This window comes from Haemorhous mexicanus, chromosome 3 (genome assembly GCF_027477595.1).
Source record: "Haemorhous mexicanus isolate bHaeMex1 chromosome 3, bHaeMex1.pri, whole genome shotgun sequence".
NCBI classification, from domain to species: domain Eukaryota; kingdom Metazoa; phylum Chordata; class Aves; order Passeriformes; family Fringillidae; genus Haemorhous; species Haemorhous mexicanus.
Window position 1 is genome coordinate 19,317,768 of NC_082343.1, and position 6,436 is coordinate 19,324,203.

A 6,436-nucleotide genomic window follows, 5' to 3' on the forward strand; every position below is an offset into this window, starting at 1 on the left:
TATTTTTAATGTTCAACTACTTGCTTTGCTGAATATAGGTAAATTTTACATGTTTCCAGTCAGCCAAAGTTCTTTCTGCTTCCACTTGGTTACTTTGAGGAGTGAGAAAAAACAAAAAATCTACATTTGCCCAGACCGAGAGGATACTGTAGGCTGGTTTAGGGACATCAGGATATTGAATTCCTTTGTAATGGCCCGAGCATGAAGTTTTCCATGTTCAGAAATCATCAGCTAATGACAGCTTCAAGACCCATGCATCAGAAAACAAAAGCTTCAGTTAATGGGAATCAGCTGACAAGCTCCAGTGATTCCTTTAGCTTAAATAAAGCAGTAGATGCCACTGAGATCATGTTCTTCCTCACAAAACTCCGTTTCTCTTCGTGTTTTTTTCTCTACTTCACATTAAATCTTGCTGGCTGGGCAAAGGGAGGGGATGTGTTTTGCCACAAGTAGGTAAGAATTCACTCCTAGCCTGTTAAATTACTTTAGTCAGAGATATATTGGAACAACAGCAAAGAGTGTTTCGTTTTTGAGACACTTTTTGGGTCACATTCTGAAACTTCACTCATATTTGCAAAAGCACGTTGTGAGAAAAAAACATTGTATTCTTTATTGATCTTCAACACACTGTACCCCAAGGTGTCTTTTGTCACTCAAAAAGTCCATGTCATTTCCCTCAGAGCTTTTTCACTATCTCCATGTTCCTGAAGATAAACCAGTAAAACATTTATTAAATAAAGGGCAACTAATATAGGTGTCTTCTGTTAGGAACACTTAAAAAAATTATAATTGTCCCAGTGCTTCCACTTACCTTGCACTGAGACTCCATCACATAAGGCTGATTTATGGAGGTAGCTTACATGGTGAAGAGTGACAAGACATTTGCAGTATCAGAAGCCACAAAACTGTTAAAATAAATCTTGAAAAGCAACAGTGTGGAAACACCATCAACAAATCTGCTGTTACGTTTTAGAAATGAACCAGTTTAGCAGAAAAGAGCTGCAAGAAGCTGTATTAGAGCAGAGAGGGTGAGCTGCAATCATCTCTGGCTCATGTTTCAAGAGCCGGAACTCCTGTGCTAGCATTTTCCTCTCAAGTTACTCTGTCTACTAAGCAAGCCTGCTGTTATGTATCAAAGGTTCAAATTTAAGTCTTGTTAAACAGAAATAAAACAGAATTTTATGGAGAAGAATCAAGCTCAAGGGAAAGATCTCAGATTATGCTGCCAGAGCTGAGGTCCTGTTCTAAAATTCAGTTGTATCACACCTAAAACTTGGAAAACTACACTACCAGTTTTAGATACCACTTTTCCAAAGAAGACATTCACTTTAAAGCACAAACTTGCACAAGCTGATGCTTCAGGCTTTCTGGGAAGTTGTGTTGTACCTAAACTGCAAGAGCCCATGTGTGATTCTTTTAAGTTAAACTGGCTAACTTGAACTTCAAATACAGATTCAGACAGTTTCAAGTTTCAACAACTTTCTGGACCCCTTCATTTATAGGTAATGAAAACTGAATTTAAATTTACTAAGTCCATAATCTGTTATCTTCACATTAAAAAAAAAAAAAAATCCATATTTTCTGTAGAATTTTATTGCTAGAAAACCTCCACTACACATTTCATGCATCCTTAGTTACAAAATTACACCCAGCTGATCATCCATGATGGTCTTGGTTTCCTCAAGAAGTCCTGGGACTTACCTTGGATCATCTGAATGTCCTGTACAGCACCATTGTTGCAACCATAAGTAACTAGTCTAGTGTCACTCGTGCGCTGGGGTCAGGGCAGGAACAGACGAGAGGCAGGATCATAGCAAAGGCGAAGAACTTTATTCGAAAGAACCGCGCGGTTTTTATTGAGTGGTACAATAGATTCTATTCTATTGGCTAACTAACAGAAACATCTTTCTCACACACTGTCCTTGAGAGGAACAGAAAAACAAGGTAGAAAAACAGCACCTGCAAATTGTTTATAGTCAACAGGTTATCTCATCTTTCCAACTCCCTAAAATTTCTCACAAGCCACTGTGAGAAACGCTTGCCGTTTCTCTCTCCCTGTCCCATGGCATCCACAGTCTAGCAGTATAACAAAGAGGGGCAGGTTGTTTTCTTACTGGCAGGAATAAGTAAAGGATAATTGGAGTTACCTTACATTATCCCAACAGCAAACACCAATAATAGAACCAGGAGTGTTGCAACAGAACCACACACTTTAGCAACTTTCAGAGAACTGGTGACAGGAAAAAGGTTTAGAGATGAAAAAGGTTTTGGGAAGAGTTTTGTGTCATCTACATTCCCAAAGGTCCTTTATGGTTAGACAAAGTTAATCCTGTACAGTGTCATGAAGTTAGTGACCCATCAAAAAACTTTCACCTAACTCTTGGATCAGGCTGAATTTGGGATATTGCCTATTGCAAAGATGCACATAAAGGCTCAACTATTTTCTGTTTCATGTAGCTTTGTAGTATCAAATGATCTTCTCTGCACAGCCAGTGTGGTTGTCCTCATTAGCTTTCTCTCCACACCACATCCAGTTTTTTGCCATGGCTTTTGCTGAGGAATGGCACCCCTGCCTCTTCCTGGTCCCCATCCTGCTGAGAAATCTTGTGGCTTTGTGTCCCTCTCCCCCAGGACACACTTGGGCAGGTGCCTGTGACAGCAGTGTCCAGGAGCCCCAGGAAGGCCTTATTTGCAATGCAAGGCAAGAACACACCGAGTTTAACTTCACATTCCAGTGTTGTTCATGGAAAGTGGAAATGAGGGGAATAGACCAACATTTATTTATGGCAATCTTGTATCTCACAGGGTGATAGATTTCCATGGTTATATTGAGATTACTTTCCTACAGTCACATTGATTTCCTCTGAATAATTCCTTATTTGTATTCCTGTAATCAGGCCAGGAAGAATCAAATGTTCCATTTAAACATTTTTTTTTTTCAGCCAGTGGTAAATTTTTCATGCTCTTCTAGGTCTGAGTTCTGGACTAACTGTAAGTGAGTAAAATAAAATTGTGAGGGAAGAGAAAAGAACGAGATCTCCTTTATTTATATCAACTCATTTGCATTAAAATCAGTCGTGGCTGAGACTTTTTTGCAACATGCAGGGGGAGCTTTTTCAGGCCAGGTCCCTCAGCAGTTCTGTGCATACTCAGCACTGGGTTCAAAATTTTTCACTGGCATTCAAGAGTCTGTTAAATTTATCTCATTTTATTAGTATTTATTTATTAACAATTTGCAAAATCAGTTGTTCCCGCACTCTAACTATGCATTATTTATCTTATCCAAAAGAAAAGCTGGACACATGAAATCCTAGGGAAGGTTTCCTACTATAGCAACATTTAAAACTGCAGCCCCAGCGCAGGTTTCAATCTAATGCAGTATTTTTCCTTGAAACCTGCCTGCACATACATCCCAACTCTGTGTGGCAGTGAGGAGCAGTCTGAAGGTTATTGTTGTAGCTATGGAATATCAATACCTCCATGGCCACAAATGCAATTTCTATTTGCTTTTTAAAGCACCTAAACCCCCTATCTTTTACTGAATTATTATTTCTGTTGTGGTTATCTCCAGCTATTAAAAATAGGCAAAGTACATCCATTGGGTAGAAAGAGCCAAGTCTGTGTAAATTGTAAATCAGAACTCCCCACAACTGAACGAGCATAGGGGCACACAATTATTTGTGCCTCGGAATTCTTGCAGTAAGTGGATGCCCTTGGTTTCCTCCACAGGCCGTGCTGCCCATGTGCACTTGGTCAGGATGTTCTCTGAGATGATGGAGGGAAAGAGGTGAAAGGCAGTGACAGTCCTTCATGGCTCATTTCAGGCATGTCACTCAGTAACTGTCATATTTACCTGAAACTCTCCATAAAGTGTTTTCTTACCAAGATTTTTTATTTTGGCAGGAGACAGAAGAGATTGTGGAAGCTGCAGGAAGATTTTTTATCTGCCTTGCCAGTAGAAAGGCTTTTCCATTAATAGTTACAGCATGGCACAGTTTAAAGCTGTGTTGCCAAAAGCAAATGGTTTGAATTTTAATGTGTGGCTTTGAGTTCAACATTTTCCCCTTTCTCTGTTCATTAATTTCCTCTTATATTCCTAAGGATCTACCATGTATTACAGTACTTTTCACAGGAATTCATGTAATGTGATTTTAGGCTTTATGCAGATTCTTTTTCTGGTCAATTCATTAACATTTAAAAGTTTCTGCAGTTTGAAAAACAGGAGCAAGAAAGTCCTTAGTCAGGCTGACTAAACCTAGTGATACATGGCTCAAATTTAAAAAAACCTGGCAAGAATGACGACCTTTCTTGGTCCACCCTTGATTAGAATCATCCTGTTCTGATTTTTCTGCAAGTGCTTTCTGTCACACTGGTCTAGCTGTGAAGTTTGCACAAACTTCATACCATACCTAACATACCACACACTGATTGCTGTCTATCTGTATGATAACCGTGGTTTTCTGCTGTTTTCATCCACAAAGGCTGCATCTGGGCATGCAAAAGCTCAGGAAGTGGGTACAGTAAAACGTAACCTCTGGAAGAAGCTGATGGGCTGATACTATGCAATGTAGTCTGAATTGTATTGATAGAGTTTGCATCATTTGAACAAAAGAAAATAGCTAATTTTAAAAATCATCAAGGGTTTTAAATCCTAGTGATAATCCCTTCAGACACCACCAGTAAGTATTAAAAGGAGAAAAAATAGCAAAGTGCCAGCTTTGTTGCTTGAGTAGTGATTGCATTCCAGTTAATCCATCCTTAAAATTAATCAATCATATTAAAATTTTAAAAGGAAAAAAAAAAAAAACCTTTAACTTCCTAAGGAATTAAATCATTGCAATTCAAACTGTCCCAAACCAGAGATACATGGACTATGGAAACAAGAGAAAGCTTTAATTTTGAGCATAAAAACAAGTTAATCTGTGAAGTTGCCCCGAACACAGTTCTGTACCATTCAGCGTGCAAAACGATCTACCACTGTGCAAAGAAAACCTGTAGCCTCTTTTAATTATCTCCTTAGACTAGCCAGATTCAGCTAATATACTATTCACTTTAAATAATCCTACCATGGGTGGTAGGTTTTGATAGACTAGTTAGTGCATGCAACAGCCATACACCGAGTTTGGTAAGAACCAAGTCTTGGAGATACATCACCTGTATCCTGTTTGCCAGTTTGTCAAATCAAACAAGACAAAAATGGCAAAGTTCCATGTTTTATCCCACAAATTCCCAACTCTATGACTGAGCTCTCCAGACAAAAGGTTCACATCAACCTTAGCTGTGTCATTAAATGTGGCTACAGGAAGGCTCACTTGGCAGTCTTTATGAGTACCATAATTCCTGTATTTGTGACTGTCTCCATTCTTAATAGTGATGTTTTCCTGTGTGGAGATTTCTTGTGATACTCGTGATTTTTTCTAAACATCAACAGCTAAAGCTCCTGTTTCCTGCTGCAGTCCTGATCTGCAGATGCTGCTTGTGTCCCATCATTCAGATGTTATTTGCACAGGGCACTGTGTTAAGGTTTTACAGAAGTCTGTCATGATTTATTCCTTCTTGGCAGCTCAGCACCACACAGCCACTCACTCACTTCCTAGCCCTGAGGGAGAGAATCAGAAAGGTAAAAAAACACTGGTGGGTTGAGATAAAAGCAGTTTAACTAAATTAAAACAAAACCAAACCAAAACCAACCAAACAAAAAACCAACCAACCAAACAAACAAAAAAAAACACAAAGAAGAGGGAGGAAAAAACCTTGAAACACAATAAAAACAACAAACTGATGCCCAGCCAGTTTCTGAGCCAAGGGAGCCCCTGCTAACCTCCATCCCCATGGTTTGATTGCCGAGCATGGCATCACATGCTGTGGGAAATCCCTCTGGACACTGGGGGTCAGTTGCCCCGCTGTGTCCCCTTACAGCCTCCTGTGCACCCCCAGCCCGCTGGGGCATGCTGGCAGGGCAGTGTGCAGAGGAGAGAAGCCTTTGTTTCATATTTCCAGCTGCCCAAAGCCTCATTGTCCACCGCATGGCCTTTTCCCGTCAGCCATGAGCAGGCAGCTGATGACACAGCTTTGGGCAGCTGTGGCTCTGTCTTTGGGCTGGCTGGAAGGGGCTCTGGCCAAATTGAGGTAGCTGCTGCTCACAGAAGCTGCTCCTGCAGCCTTCCCACGTCAAACCCTTGCCACAGAAACCCGGCCTACGACCCTGGAGAAACCACAGAGATATATGCAGCATCTTCTCCCAAAGGGCAGATGCCCTTGAGAGGCTGCCAGGCCCTGGGACAGAGCAGCTGCTGGGACACAGGGCAAGAGATTGTCTGTTTGTCAGTGCTCCTGCTCCATGGCCTTGGCAATGTCCTCAATGGAGGGGTAGCTGCACTCCTAGTCACAAGCATGCACAGGCTCCTGGATGCCCCCCCATCAGTAATTACAGAGA